This window comes from Procambarus clarkii, chromosome 56 (assembly GCF_040958095.1).
Source record: "Procambarus clarkii isolate CNS0578487 chromosome 56, FALCON_Pclarkii_2.0, whole genome shotgun sequence".
Lineage (NCBI taxonomy): Eukaryota > Metazoa > Arthropoda > Malacostraca > Decapoda > Cambaridae > Procambarus > Procambarus clarkii.
Window position 1 is genome coordinate 21,776,342 of NC_091205.1, and position 16,665 is coordinate 21,793,006.

Sequence of the window (16,665 nt, forward strand, 5' to 3'; positions counted from 1 at the left end):
TAAATTAATAATTGAGTCGCAACATGGTTTTATAAATGGCCGTTCATGTTTAACAAATTTGTTATCTTTTTATTCTAGCATTGTTGAGGCAGTTGATAGTGGTAAGGATTGCGATGTTGTATACCTTGACTTTAGCAAAGCTTTTGATACAGTGCCACATGAAAGACTGATTAAAAAAATAGAGTCTCATGGTATTGGGGGTGCTATATTAAGCTGGATTAGGGCATGGCTATACCAAAGGAAACAGAGAGTTAGTATAAATGGAATCAAGTCAGAGTGGGAAAATGTTGTAAGTGGAGTGCCTCAAGGCTCTGTCCTGGGACCTCTGTTGTTTATAATATATATAAATGATTTAGATTCAGGTTTGAGTAGCAACATTTGCAAATTTGCCGATGATACGAAAATCGGTAGGGAAATTAATTCGGAGGAGGACTCACTATCACTTGAAGTTGATCTAGATAGGGTTTTGAAATGGTCAAAGGATTGGCAGATGCAGTTTAATGCTGATAAATGTAAAGTTCTGAGGTTAGGTAATGATGATAGAGTTACAAGATACGAGCTAGATGGTGTTGTGATTGCGAAGTCGGATTGCGAAAGGGATCTGGGAGTTATGATTAGTAAGAATTTAAAACAAAAGGATCAATGCATAAATGTTCGTAATAAGGCAAATCGGACACTTGGATTTATTAATCGCAGCGTTAGTAACAAGACACCTGGTGTGGTTCTCAAGCTATATCTTGCTCTAGTTAGACCCCATTTAGATTATGCAGTTCAGTTTTGGTCGCCATATTATAGAATGGATATAAATTCACTTGAACGTGTCCAGCGTAGGATGACTAAGTTAATTCCCCAAATTAGAAATCTTTCATATGAAGAAAGATTAACAAAGCTTAAGTTGCATTCACTGGAAAGGCGAAGAGTTAGGGGTGACATGATAGAGGTTTACAAGTGGATGAATGGACATAACCGGGGGGATATTAATAGGGTATTAAAAGTATCAACACAGGACAGAACACGAAACAATGGATATAAATTGGATAAGTTTAGATTTAGGAAAGACTTGGGTAAATACTGGTTCAGTAACAGGGTTGTTGATTTGTGGAACCAATTGCCGCGTAACATTGTGGAGGTGGGGTCCCTCGATTGTTTCAAGCACGGGTTGGACAAGTATATGAGTGGGATTGGGTGGTTATAGAATAGGAGCTGCCTCGTATGGGCCAATAGGCCTTCTGCAGTTACCTTTGTTCTTATGTTCTTATGTTCTTTCTCTTTCCTTCTTTTTTTCCTTTCCCTTTCTTCTCTTACGATCCCTTACCTATTACTATCCCATTCTTATTCCTATTACTATCCCTTCTTATTGAGTGGATATAAATAGGAGCGGCCTCGTATGGGCCAATAGGCCTTCTACAGTTACCTTTGTTCTTATTCCTATTACTTCCCCCTCTATTACCCTTTCACAGTATATACTCAAATATATACTGACCACATGCAGTTACAGCCCCACTCCTGTACCAGGTAAATCCACTACGAATTGACAAATCGCAGCAAAGTCTATTGGTCCCTATAATTGCACCAGTGGTGGTACCCCCTAATATATATATCTTTTGACCATGTTGTAGCTCACCATTTGGTCACCACTTGGTCCGGGAGACATCTCCCGTCACGCAGGGTGCAGTTGCGCCTCCACAGATCTCCAGTATCATCTTTTGATACTGGTAATGGCTCGAAAGGGCCACCACTTACGGGCTATTCATGCCCGTGCCACCTCTTGGGTGGCTTAATCTTCATCAATCAATCAATGTTGTAGCTCAGTCGATTAAGGCAGCGTCTGGGATGCTCTCTGACGTAGGTTCGAATCCTCGTCATGGCCCTTGTGGATTTGTTTATTTGATGCATCACGCAATTGTGATTTGTGTGTGTAATGAAGTAAGGGCGAAGAGCAGTATAGAAAATGAGGCCACAATGCCACGAAACATAACTCGATCATGAAGCATTTCACTCATTAGTTCCACCTGCGCACTACAAGGTACTTACTCGCTATCTCTAATCCTCTAGCCTTGAATCTGTCATTTAGCCAGGAAAACAAGAAAACCAAAGCCTCTGAATGGAGAAGGGAGGGTCCCAAGGACCCATCAAAAGACCTTCATAACATTCATTGTCGATTTTTAGCACTACCTAACTCGGGACAATGATAGGATTGAAATTGAAAATTCAATTCAATTTCAATGATAGGATGTACAAAAAAACTGCCTGCAGTATTTTTTTTGTGTAGAATAGGTGGCAATGCATGGCTTGGAAATGTTTTTTGTTTTTTGTTTTTGTTTTCATTAACCACCAATCCTATATGGTGACACAGGTTTCCGAAATTGTCCAACACTGTTTGAACCTTTGAAATATCTTTGCCCTGAAACAAAATATCATCGGCATATATGATCGGAGTTACCCCATTTGAGTATCTCTCAGATGCTATCTTATTCATTAGTACATTAAACAGGGTGGGACTCAACACTCCTCCCTGAGGTGTGCCGAGTTCAAAAGACCTCACACCTGACATACAACCTTGATACCACACCTGAGCCTTCCTTTCGTAAAGATAATCCCCTATCCAGCGCAATAATTTCCCTTTAACACCAAGACTAGCTAATTCATATAAAATAACCTCTTTGTTGGCTTTATCAAAAGCTCCTTGTAAATCAATGAAAATTCTTTAATAATCATTTTTATTAGCTAGACATTTAATAATACAATCAGAGGTACTTTTTCCTTTGAGGAACCCGAACAAATTACTAGACAGCTGATCACCTATTATATATATTCTGCCCGAAACGCTTTGCGTAATAGTGGCTTTAGGCATTGTATGTACTAGCTCTATCTATTAAGCCAACAAACTTTGTAAAATCTCTTTATGTATGTACCTTTACCTAAATAAATTATTATTATTATTATTATAAAAGTCTATTTAAAATGATCCTCTCCATCATTTTACAAAAACACGAGGTTAAAGACACAGGTCTATACTCTCCATTGGCTTTAGGGATAGGGATGATCATAGTTTTTTTCCATTTACTGGGAATACTGCCCTCTTTATAACTAATATTAAAGAGGTCTAAAAGTGGGCTTTTCGTCATAGTGGCAAGTTCATTAAGTATTTCATAAGTTACTCCATCCTCCCCAGGTGCGGTAGATTTCCCAACTTTAATCGCCGTTATTAGTTCTTCTCTGGTAATACCTGTGCAAGTGACATCACCACTGTTACCTGCTATAAGTATAAAATCCTTTATTAGATCTTTCCAAGAATCTAATGACTCTCTCGTTACAGCGGGTAATGAACTAAGTTTGGCAGCTTCCGCCCATTTATTTACGAGCCCATTTGCAATTCCTTGCGGGTCTGGATGTGCAACAAAATTGTGCTTTTTACTTCTTATTTTATTTACGTCTTGCGAGATTTCCTTCAAGTTTGTTACTCCCAACTTTCTCTGCAAATTCCTGCCAATACTTGCTCCTAATTTCCTTTCTCTTCTCCCCACACAGCCTATAGCAACTGCCAGTAAAGCATTCTTCCCTTCCTCAGTCCTACCATTCCTATTCCAATCCCTGTGAGCTCTCCTCATTGTTAATGTCCACCCCTTAAGCATCTTGTCATGTGTATAATTTTCTTTTCTGGGGGGATGCCTTTTATACTAGATGGTTTCCGGTTCAATGCTGCATTAAATACATCTACCTCCTTAATTAAATCTTCATAAAATGCTTCTGCCGAAACCGGCTTATAAGTATCATACCAAGACTTAATATGGCCAACAAGACCCCTTAATTCTCCCTCATTAAACTTTAACCTTTTCCTCTGAAGGCAGGCATGCTTTTTATCTAGTTTAAGCTGTATTTGTAATGCAAAATGATCACTTAGCATTTCATCCACAGTAAGACAATTCCCCTCTATGCCCTCAGCATTTATTAAACAAGCATAACCTAATCTCCCTCCCCTCAAATGAGTAGGAGAGGGCTCGCCCAGCAGTTGAACATCTTCATGTTCCTGCAAAAACTGGTACCATCTGCAACCATTCCTATTTGCTTTACCCCTTGATCCTAAAGCTGGATGTCTGGCATTAAAATCCCCTACCACAAGTGTATCTTCAGAAAAGAAGGAATCTGGCAAGTATCGTAAATCAAGGGAGCTATCAGAGATGTATAGATTAATGAAATTTAACTCTCGGTTCTTTAATTGTATCCGCAAGCTAATACTTTCAATACCTCTATATCTCTGAGGGATTCCCGTTATCTCGGCAGGTATGGTACTTTTGACATAACATGAGACCCCCCTAGTTCCTCCATCAGCATATAAGTGAAAGCCTCTATAGCCATTTAGCCTCAGTATGCTACCATCCCTATCCCCAGTTTCCTGGAGTGCTATACTATGTCAATATCCTCTCTAAGAGCATAATAGTGTACATCCACCGCTCTAGTTTTTAATCCATTAATGTTCCAAGATAATATTCTTAATTTACTTTCATCCATGATTAATAATAAAACTACCTTTGCCCTGTCCGTCACATTCCATGAGATACAAGAGTACCTTAGAAACTTCCTTCCAACACCGTAACATTTTTTCTTTCTCCTCACCTTCACAACTACTACTAACATCGAAGGTAATATTTTTCATATCTATTTTCTTTGTTATTTCTGTAACCGAGGTTATATAAGAGTTATATAAGGTTATATATGTTATTCTAATAATGGATAAATAATTTTAATAATGGAAGCGCTAATTATATGAACAAGTGCCATGTATTTATTCAGACGAGAACAACAGCGAACACAAACCAGCGCATATACGAACGGAATGGTTTGTATGTACAAACTTCTCAGTGAACGAAGTTGTTTCTAGCCGGTATCCGAAATTGCAGTATACGACTTGACCAGTCCCCGACGGAGACGGCGTGGCGCCTCTTCCAAGCCAGCAGCTGCTCTTACATAACGACTCACTGCTGCTCAGCGAGTCGTAAACACAAAAGTTTAGCCCGCTCAACTGTTCTCCCAGCATGGACCCTACACCAGTTCCCATCGACAACGACTCGGAGCGACCCGTCAGGGGCGTCCTGCCCTTCTCAACATTTAAGGTAGTGTTTGTGTTGTTGGCGCGGCCGGACCAGTGTTTGTCTCTGTGTTGGCGCGCGCGCCCTGCAGCACGCCTGTTGGTTCAGCCTTGGTGACCAAATGCAGGTGCAGTGGTCCTAGAGGGGGAGGTGACCCTCGGTGTTATGGGGCACTGGTTTTTCTCCAGTAGGTGCCTGTTATTTGAAGTACAATCGGGAGGCCTGTCCTCCACCCCACCTCCCCCAACTGCTCAGCCCTGTACCTTAAGCTCCCTCACCCAGTCGACGTGAGGTATGCTGCTTGGGCGACTTCTGTTGTGCCGTTATTTATTATTTACGTTCTTTATATAAGTCCTTCTTTACAGTCTGACTGTTAGTCATGGCGTGCTCCCTCACGCTACATTATTTATAATTTTAGCTTTGCTTTCGCCCCATGCCTATATTTTTATATTGGGTAGTGCTGTTATTGTTGTTCCAGGACATTTAATGCTCAAGCCAGCTCCTATTTAGCCCTGTTGCTTTGCCCTACTCTAAACGCTGGCTATATAAAATATTATATTATTGTCTTTCAGTTACAATGTGTTATGCCTCACAATTTATTTATTAATGAATTTAATGGTGTCAAGCTGCATGTTTTCTTTTGCAGGTTTTTACATTTAGGTTTGTTTTAACTTTTGCTTATTGCCTATAAGTTATTAGGTAAAGTCAGCTAGCTTAGGCTAGCTGCTGTGCCACAGGCCTCCGGCCTCTAGCTTTAAGTTTTCTTGGACTTGTGTTTTTCCATAAGTTTCCTTAATTTATTAATAAATTTAATGCAGTGTCAAGCTGCATGGTTTTCTTTTGCAGGTTTTACACTTAGGTTTGTTTAACTTTTGCTTATTGCCTATAAGTTATTAGGTAAAGTCAGCTAGGTTAGGCTAGCTGCTGTGTCACAGGCCTCTGGCCCCCTAGCTTTGTTTCATGGACTTGTTTTCCATAAGTTCCCTTAATTTACTAATGAATTTTATGCAGTGTCAAGCTGCATGTTTTCTTTTGCAGGTTTTACACTTATGTTTGTTTAACTTTTGCTATTGCCTTTAAGTTATTAGGTAAAGTCAGCTAGGTTATGCTAGCTGCTGTGTCACAGGCCTCCGGCCTCTAGCTTTAAGTTTTTATGGACTTGTTTTCCATAAGTTTCCTTAATTTATTAATGAATTTTATGCAGTGTCAAGCTGCGTGTTTCTTTGCTGGTTTTACATTTATGTTTGTTTAACCTCTGCTTTGCCTTTAAGTTATTATGTAAAGTCAGCTAGGATGTGATAGTTGTAGGGATCGGGCCCTTGCCTCTTGCTTTAAGTTTATTCTGGCCCTGCATTTATGTTTAGTTTCCCCAGCAAATTTCCTGCATTTTACATCGCCCTTGCTGCATGTTTTTACTTTACTGGTTTACAATTGTTTGTTTAACTTGTGCTTCACCTTCAAGTTAAGTAAAGTCAGCTAGGATGTCCTAGACGCTGTCTTCGGGCCTCATGCCTCTCCCTTTAAGTTTATCTTGGACTCGTATTATGATTAGTTCCATCAGCAATTTATTACTAATTATGCATTGCCTAAGTGCATGTCATTTTACTTACTGTTTTACCTATATACTTGTTTCCTTGACTTTGTCATAAAGTTATTAAGTACTGACGCTAGACAGTACCAGTTTCGTGTACCAGTAAACGTTTTCCAGTCGTTTTGTCTGCCCGGTGTAGCCCAGAAGAATCTGCAGCCTCCCGGCTGCTGGTTTATCCAGACATGCGTGGCTTCCCAGGCCGCTGGTTATCAGACATATTGTCTGCTCGGTGTAGCCCGGAAGATATTGCTGCTTCCCAGGCTGCTGGTTTATTCAGACGTTTTGTCTGCCCAACGTAGCCAGGAAGGTTGACAGCCGCTGCCGTCTTGGCTAACTGCGTTCAGGGGCTGCTCTCCAGCCGACGTCCTTCCTGTGATGAGTTAAGCCGGCGATGTTATTCAGGTATTATATTTATATTGGTCATATAAATACACGGCCTTTCTGGCCGCTGGTTTATCCAGACGTGTTGTCTGCCCGGTGTAGCCCGGAAGTCAGTGGCCCCCCCCAGGCCGCTGGTTTATCCAGACGCTTTTGTCTGCCGGTGTAGCTCGGAACGTTTTCACAGCCACCAACGTCTTTGCTGCTTTCGTTCAGGGGTTGTCCGGCCGACGTTCTTCCTGCGACGTGTCACTGTGTTATAGCGGACGATGCTCGGTTGGGTCTGTTGCAGCCGTCTGCCCTAGTGTCCGAGCCGCCACTCCTTTACTACGTTGTTCCTCAATTTTGGTGTCCAGCTGCTGCAGCTGTTGGTGTTCCGGTTGCTGACATTCCCGGCAGTCGTTGTTCTAGCTGCTGTGTGTTCTGTTGTTGTCCCAGCTTGCTGCTGTCCAGGTGCAACATGGTCCAGCTGCCGGCGTATCAGCGGTTGTTGGACCAGCCCCATGCTATGGCTGAAGTTGTTCCTGATGTTCCAGTTGAAGCGGTCCCAACTGATAATGCCCATCCTACTGCGTTCCAGCTCCCAAGGGTCCAGCTGCCGACGCGCCAGCCCCGAAGTTCCAGCAGAAGCGTTCCAGCCGACGTGGTGACTATTAGCACTCCTTTCAGTTTATTGTATTTGATTGTAATTTATTTCAGCTTCATGAATTAATCCCGTTTTCTCTAAAGAGTTATGTTCCAGCATTATTTGAGCATGATCTGTTTTGCAGTCGCACTTCCCTTACCGCTGCAGTTTCCCCCTTGGTCCGTTGCCGCTAATTTTGTATCTTCGGCAGCGGCCGAAGATACTCATTGTTCCCTTGTTGGCTCCCAGGTTCTATGTGGTCCCTAATTGTCTTGCAGTTGGTTTTCTACTTATATCCGAAGTTTTCCCTGGTGGCCGTTGCCACTATTTATTTATCTTTGGCAGATGTCGATGCACCAGTTGCCAATTTCCAGCTGCAGGTTTTCCAGCTGCTGATGTTCAGAGGCAGGATTTTACAGTTTACATTTGGCAACTGTTGTTTGTTAAGCCCTTATTTTGCCCTTGTTGACCACTAGTGTTAGTGTTGTGCATGCTACGTTATCGTTGGTTTGTTAAGGTTAGGGTTTCCCTGCTTACTTCCTCCTCCCCAGTGTGGGACATTTACTTATTTATGTATTTATACAGTTCCTACTGTACCATACTACTACTTATTTAAGTTCTTTATTATTAGGTACGGGTTTTAGTCGCCTTACTCCTACCCTTCCTCTGCTTTACTTGTTATCGTTTTCTCTGGCATTTCTCGCCATGCCCTCGGTCGGCCCGTACTACGCCCATTAGCTGGGCCAGCCGTTACGCCCTTAGCCGGGGCCCCTGTGGAGCCCTTAGCTGGGAGGGACCGCCCTGTTAGCCTGCGACCTCGTACTTTGGAAGGAGTATTTTGTGCTTTTCCCTATCCTTCTAGTGCTTATGTCTCGTTTACATTTTCTTAGTGAAACCTTTGTTATATTTGTAAGGTACTATTTATTTCTTGTGTGTGTGTGTGTGTGTGTGCATATGTATATATATATATATGTAGACATATATTATTAAATATGACCGAAAAAGTAAGATTAATAATTCTAACACGAATTTTCTCAATCTTTCGTACATTACGCTTCACTGTTGGAGGTAAATCAAAAATCACTTCTCCAAAATTCATTTTTATTTCTAGTCTGACGCGACACGGGCGCGTTTCGTAAAACTTATTACATTTTCAAAGACTTCACAAATACACAACTGATTAGAACTTGCGTATCTCTGCTATTATATCTACATTTGAGTGAGGTGGGAGGGGGTGATGTGGCATTAACACAAGACAGAACATGAGGGGATATTAATAGGGTATTAAAAGTATCAACACAAGACAGAACAGAAACAATGGGTATTGAATAGAAGTGTTTGTAGAAAGCCTATTGGTCCATATTTCTTGATGCTTCTATATTGGAGCGGAGTCTTGAGGTGGGTAGAATATAGTTGTGCAATAATTGGCTGTTGATTGCTGGTGTTGACTTCTTTTGCTGGTTGTTGCTGGTTGCTGGTTGTTGAACACCAGCAATCAACAGCCAATTATTGCACAACTATATTCTACCCACCTCAAGACTCCGCTCCAATATAGAAGCATCAAGAAATATGGACCAATAGGCTTTCTACAAACACTTCTATTCAATACCCATTGTTTCTGTTCTGTCTTGTGTTGATACTTTTAATACCCTATTAATATCCCCTCATGTTCTGTCTTGTGTTAATGCCACATCACCCCTCCCACCTCACTCAAATGTAGATATAATAGCAGAGATACGTAAGTTCTAATCAGTTGTGTATTTGTGAAGTCTTTGAAAATGTAACAAGTTTTACGAAACGCGCCCGTGTCGCGTCAGACTAGAAATAAAAATGAATTTTGGAGAAGTGATTTTTGATTTACCTCCAACAGTGAAGCGTAATGTATGAAAGATTGAGAAAATTCGTGTTAGAATTATTAATCTTACTTTTTCGGTCATATTTAATAATATATGTCTACAGGAAAGACTGCTACCAAAATATACTAATATATATATGTATATATGTATATATATATGTGTGTGTGTGTATGTATATATTCATTAGTTGCTATACTAATTTATAGTACTGTCATTCAATTTTTATTTCCATCTTGTCCGTAGTAATTTATTATGAGTCTGGGAGTTGGTTTACTATTTTCGTCCTTATTTCTGTTATTTTACTATATTAATTACATTAATTATTTTACATTTACGGATCCCTAGCCTTCCTGGTGTCCATTTCTCTTTGCCTCAGATCCCCAGATCTTGAAGTTCTTGGGGTACTGCTGCTCGCAGAATGCTCATTGACACTCAGACTAAACTCATTTGCGCCTCATAAGGCAGTTTCTTAGGCTAACTATTCAGCTCTTAACATGCTTTTCGGAGGCCAACTTACAATGGAGATCACTGTAACGGACTCGGTTACCATCCTTATAATTCATGGCACTCTGGACGCAAGCATGTTGCAGTTACGCCTTAAGACCTGTTCTTATAATTGTTTTATGGTTTTATTTATATATTGATTTGATATTGTATACATAGTGGTCATATAAATATTGATTACGTTGGGCTGTTCTATTGTTCTATACTATTCTATTGGATTATTTTGAAATGAATTATTACTTGCTAGAGCCCTCCCCCTGGATAAATCTTCTGCACTTGACCCAGATACCGTAACTGGTTTACCCAACCTTTTTTACTTGTCTGTTTTTTTTTTTTTTTTTTTTTTTTTGCTCCTTGCTAAAGCTCTGCTCGGTTTGATAGTTACCTCACTTCGCTACAGACTAGTTTCCTGGAAGACCTTTTTTCTCTTCCTTTCCCTCTAGTCACTCCTATTCCCTGTACCAGTGTTCCTTTTCAGAGTTTCTGCAGGGTATAACCCTGGCTTTATCCATTAATGACACTTGCCCAGTTCGCTTCCGGAAATGTCCCCCTCCTCTTAGAAACTAATTCCAGCAGTACCCTTAAGGGGTAGGTTCCTTGCCCGTCACGTTCATACTGCATGCCCGTTTCTGCCCACCCTTACTGCCTTAATACTTCCAGAACCGACTACGGGAGGCGCACAAGGTACACCATTGATGAACAAGGAAAAGGGATGGAGCCCGAGGGCAGACTACTGCACCCATGAGGTGTACACACATTCCTAGCTACAGCGGCCAGCCGCCGCGTTTGCCCTTCGGGGTTGGGGGTTGAGCTAGGCTCGCCTCCAGCCGACCACGCCCTCCTACCTTTAGAATTGGTAGGGCCACTCGGCTCTCTTGACGGGCTCGCCAACGGAGATAATGGCGGGTCCAGCAACCAGCTGAAACCCCCAGCTGACTACGTCCGGGACGTTGTTGCTCCACCACTCTGAGGCCTCCTTGCGGCCACCGGGCCTCGCCCTTCGGGGGGGGGGGGTTAGGCCAGCTGGCCTGCGGTGGGAGTGCAGCGCCGGTTCCCAAGTGTCCCGCTGTCCGCAGCTAATCCTTTGCCCAGTCTACGTGCTAGTAAGAGGAAGGAAACCCTTCTCCTTAATCCTTCTCCCGCTGGCCCTCGCGGGATTGGGGGTGCTCCGCCGGAACCCCCAAAGTGATAAGCCTGCAGATAGCTAAGAAATATTCCCATGAATTGTAATTAGTCTAATTAAATTAATGCAACTTTCATTTACTACCTATGGATGTAGTTATTAATTGTAATTGATTTCTACTTTATCATTAAGGATTATTCATTATAATTATTCCTTAATACTTTGTTATGCACTAGTCAATAATTATTTATCATTCATCCTAATTATCAATTTGATTCATTAAAAATAATGGCTTATCATTATACTATTTATTATTATTTATTATATAATAATAATTTTATTTATCAATTTATTATTTATTATATATTTACCATTATAAAATAAGTCCCCAATCTGAGCATGTTTTCTTCCAACCTCAGAAAATGTGGGTTTAAGGTCCAGGTACTACCCACGTGCATAATTCTTTAACTTATAAAACCCGTGCTTATTGTATTTGAGTTATTAACTAAGCCAGCTAGGTTGTGCTAGTTGCCGTGTCACAGGCCTCTTGCCTCTTGCTTCAGTTTCCTTGGCTTCGCATTTTCCACTAGCCTACTCACTTTATTCCCGCTCAGGATGCTTTGTCTTGTTGCATGTGTCTTTTACTGTGTTTACAGTATGTTTGTTTAACTTTTGCTTTGCCTTAAGTTATTAAGTAAAGTCAGTTAGGATGTTGACCAGACCACACACTAGAAATTGAAGGGACGACGACGTTTCGTCGTTTGAATGACAGACTTAAAGAACACAAGAGAAGTGTTAAGTCTGCAGACACTAACAATGCTCTCTTCTGCCATGTGAGGGATTCTAATCATCCCATTGATTGGTCTTCCTCCAAAATAATCTTTCCTGCCTCTACTCTACACAGACGCCGTCTTGTAGAATCGGCTCTTATTAACAATGTACCCAACATGAACTTGAGTCCTGGCTTTGTTGCTGTGGACTCTTCCCTTTCACAGTATATACTCAAATGCTCTAATCTTTCTAACAAACGTGACTTAACATAAGCTTTCCCCCTTCCATTTCTTTCTCTCTTTCTCTCTTCTCCCTTTTTCTGTTCATTGTCTTCTACGCTCCCTTGCTATCCTCTTCATCTTCTTATTCCTATTATTTTCTCCTTCGGTGGTTATAATAAGAGCTGCCTCGTATGGGCCAATAGGCCTGCTGCAGTTCTCATTACTACTATCCCCTACACCTGACTTTCCTCCTCAGCTCTCTCTTGCCTATTTAATGCCTGTCCCTACCTGTCCTCATCACAATCGACTTGAGAATGGTCCAGGACGGACCGAAACGTCGTCGTCCCTTCAATTTCTAGTGTGTGGTCTGGTCAACATACTTCAGCCACGTTATTGTGACTCATCGCCTGCAGTTAGGATGTGCTAGTCGCGGTGTTACGGGCCCTTGTCTCCCGCTTTAAGTTTCTGGTCCTGCATTTGTTTAGTTTCCTCTGTAAATTATTACTGTTATTACGGGTAGCCTTGCGGCATATTTGTTGTTTTCTCCTGGTTACGTTATGTGGTTTATCATTTACGGCCTAAATGTTTACATTTACCCTATCACAGTTTAATTCAATTGATGCCCTCCCAACACCAGCTGCAGGTTTTACTTCCCGGTGGAATTTTATGCTTGTTCGCTCCTCTTTGTTAGGTAAGGCCAGTTAGGCTGAGCGAGTGGCTACTCGCCGTCTCAGTTTCTCTACCTTAAGCTTTGACGCCCTGGCGTCGTGCGGTACGCCGTTTTGGTGATTTATAATTTTTATTATTTGTGAACAATTTTAAAATATATCTTATGATTGCTAGTCTTTCAGTTATGAGTTGTATTATTATCGCAATTTATAGCATTGCTTTCGCCTCATGCCTAAAAATTTGTTATTGTTGGACTTGCAATTATGATTCGTATTTAACACGGCAAATTTTTCCCGCAATTTACACTTTGCTTAAGTTTCACGTTCAATTTGTTATATTAAGGGACTTTCAATTGGGATTTGTATTAATCTATTGCTTTGCCTCTGTGCCATTAAGTTAATTTCAGCTAGGGTACGCTAGTTACAGTGCATTCGGGTTTGGTCCCCCCCCCCATTTTTTCCTCTGGTTATTTCATCCTATTACACTCGTTTCCCTCATTATATATTCTAAATATTGTGCATTATATTTGACCACCCATTCTTCATCGTTTCGGCAGTACATTAGGATACATTTGGAATGCTACAGAGAAGTTTAGCATGGCCTCGCGCACGGTGTCATGCAAAAACTGGCCATTCGGCCTTCCATACGGCAAGCATAAGCCAGTCAGTTAGCATGATGCGGCCAGCATGTTGTTGGCCAGCAGTCAGCCAGCAGTCAGCCAGCATGTTGTTGGCCATACGGTCGCTAACGTTCTTTGGCCATCCGGCCTTCTGGGCTAATTTACGTTTCTTGTTCCTTCGCCATTGTTGTTTCTTACTACGTAATAGTATTCTATTTAATTTAACCTCGTCTATCATTAGGTTAGGGGCCCTTACCTCCAACTGCTATTCCTTTCCCTGTGCTCTGCCCGCTTGGCGCACAACGTTGGCTTCCTATGTTCCCTTTTTCGCAGCCACGACAAGCCGGAAACCCCCCCCCCCTTCCTCACCCTACTGCGGCGAGGAAGAGAACGCGAGCCGGATATTCCTCTTATCACCGTCACAACGCATGCAGCCGCCCAGGGCCTACGTTAATACTATTATCTTCCCTTATTTGCTGGGCTATATGGTAGTATTAATATTATTCCGTATCGTTACTGTCATTCCAGTATTATTTTATTAATATAAATTGTTATTATGGTTTGGCGTTGCTTTCTTAATTTCTTCCATTCTGCGGCACTTGCCGTCATCGGTTGTTTACGATATTACATTGTATTCTTACATTGTACGATTATTTACGACATTGTATTCTTAATATTATCCTTATTACAGTTACTGGATGCCAGTTCCCTGCCGTCGATTTCACTTTGCTCCTGTTCTAAAAGATGTAGCCGAAGTTCACGGCGTACTAGCTGCGGCTTGCAGACGCTCATTGACAACACAAGACTACACTCAGCGGCCACTTAAGGCAGACTCCTTGGCTTCTATTAAGCTCTATCACCCGTCTGGAGGCAGAGATGGGATGGAGACCAAGGGTAATGTTCCCCGCTCACATTCTACATCCGCTTAGGACACAAGCATGTTATAGATTTGGCTTTAAGAATTGGTTCTTATTCCATTTTATTGTTTATGTATATATTGCTTTGTTGTATATACCCTTTCTTGGTATATGTATTGTTTATATTATCAAGATTTATAGTGTTTCGTATTATCCCTGTTTATAGTTGCTTTGTGCTTCCTTGCTGTTCTCCTACTGGCTTTCTCCCACCTTTGCTCCTAGCAAAGGTACTTCCCCCTTCCGTTTGCTGGAAGATTCTTAGAATTGGTAGCCCCCTTCATTGCTACAGTATAGTTATTCGGAAAACTCTTATTCATCCAGGATTGTTAATTAAGGAATCTCTTAATTCCTGCTGCTGGGCCCCCCCTTCCCCCGTTTTTCGTCTCCGTATTGATTCAGCTAGGGTTTACCTCTCGTTTGTGCTCTTGCCTGTCGCGATAACACTGCATGCCGCTTCTGCCCGCCCTTACTGCCTTATATCTTTCAGCCAGGGGGAGGTGATCTACGCGACAAAAAAATATCGACGCACGCTCCGACTGGACCAGGTATCGCTTACATGGTCAGGAATCAACACTCTTCGGATCCTACAAGCACAGCGCAGGACGCACGCATACCCTAGCCCAGCGAGCGCCCCCCGGCAAGTTCTACCCGGCCCGTGCCCCAGTGAACAGGCAACACTTCTTCAGGGCGATTAATTTGCGCCGCCCTCGCAGAGCTAGGCTCGCCTTCAGCTGACCACGCCCTCTTGCCTTTAGAATTGACAGGGCCACTCGGCTCTCTTGCCGGGCTCGCCATCGGAGATAATGGCGGGTCCAGCAACCAGCTGGAACCCCCAGCTGACTACGTCCGGGACGTTGTTGCTCTGCCACTCTGAGGCCTCCTTGCGGCCAGCGGGCCTCGCCCTTTGGGGGGGGTCCGGCCAGCTGGCCTGCGGTGGGGGTGCAGCGCCGGTCCCCAAGTGTCCCGCTGTCCGCAGCTAATCCTTTGCCCAGTCTAGGTGCTAGTAAGAGTCAGGAAACACTTCTTATTCCTTGGCGGCCGGCCTCACGCCCTGGGAAAAACTTCTCCCATTTGTCATATCAGTTTTCCCCAGTCACTAGGTATTTTCTGCCCGCCTGTTAATTCTAGGATTTCCCCATTATGTCTTGGTAGGGCTCCATTAAGTGTTGTGTCTATACACTTTATTTCCCCTTTGTGTCCTAACTGTTATACCTAGTTCTAATTATATTTCATCTGCCATTAGGTTTCTGCAGAACGTGTTTGCCATGTCTAGGCTATGCTTACTACTACGGGGGTACATTTTAAGTTAATTAGTCCTCAGACATGGACATGTTACATTTGTTAATTCCTACTTATATTATTTACTTGTTCTGCAGAATTTAATTTACTAATAAAAAATTTAAGCCCATTCGGCCTGTGTCTTTTTCCCCCTGGTCAGAAATACATCAAACTTGGAGTTATGTTTCGGGCGTGTTTGTGTGCACGCGCAAGTCCTTTTTCCTTACCTCTCGCATTGTTGTCCATGAATCTTCCCATGGTGATAATAAATAGGTACATCAACAAATTTGTATTATTAAATTCCCACAAATGTATAAGACTTGTGTTTTACAAGGATATATAGAAAAGTACCTATTTGAATAGGTGGTACCTAGTTGAATAGATAATATACAGTAGATATATGTTCAAATTTGCATTAATATTCCAACAAATGTGGGAAAACAATAATTTTCATAAGGATAGAAAAAGTACCTATTTGAATAGGTTGTACCTATTTGAATAGGTTGTACCTATTTGAATAGGTCGTACCTATTTGAATAGGTATTTGCTCAAATTTGCATTAATATTTCAAGAAATGTGGAAAAAAAAATTCATAAGGATAGAAAAAGTACCTATTTGAATAGGTAGAAAGTACCTATTTGAATAGGTTGTACCTATTTGAATAGGTATTTGCTCAAATTTGCATTAATATTCCAAGAAATGTGGAAAAAAAAATTTCATAAGGATAGAAAAAGTACCTATTTGAATAGGTAGAAAGTACCTATTTGAATAGGTCGTACCTATTTGAATAGGTCGTACCTATTTGAATAGTTATTTGTTCAAATTTGCATTAATATTCCAAGAAATGTGGAAAACAAAATTTCATAAGGATAGAAAAAGTACCTATTTGAATAGGTAGAAAGTACCTATTTGAATAGGTTATACCTATTTGAATAGGTTGTACCTATTTGAATAGGTACAATAGGTATTTGTTCAAATTTGCATTAATATTCCAAGAAATGTGGAAAACAATTTTCATAAGGA

At 41.6% G+C, this 16,665-nt stretch overlaps 1 protein-coding gene and 1 long non-coding RNA gene across 2 annotated transcripts in view; one reads left to right on the forward strand and one right to left on the reverse strand.

Annotated features, from left to right (window-relative positions):
- Positions 1-16,665, reverse strand: part of Tim17b (Translocase of the inner mitochondrial membrane 17b) — a 60,946-nt gene that overhangs the window by 17,267 nt on the left and 27,014 nt on the right. The gene's annotated exons all lie outside the window — the stretch shown is intronic.
- On the forward strand, positions 3,195-15,772 carry LOC138353109 (uncharacterized). The gene is made up of 2 exons (XR_011223053.1): positions 3,195-5,114; positions 14,139-15,772. It is a non-coding gene; the product is annotated as an uncharacterized lncRNA (long non-coding RNA).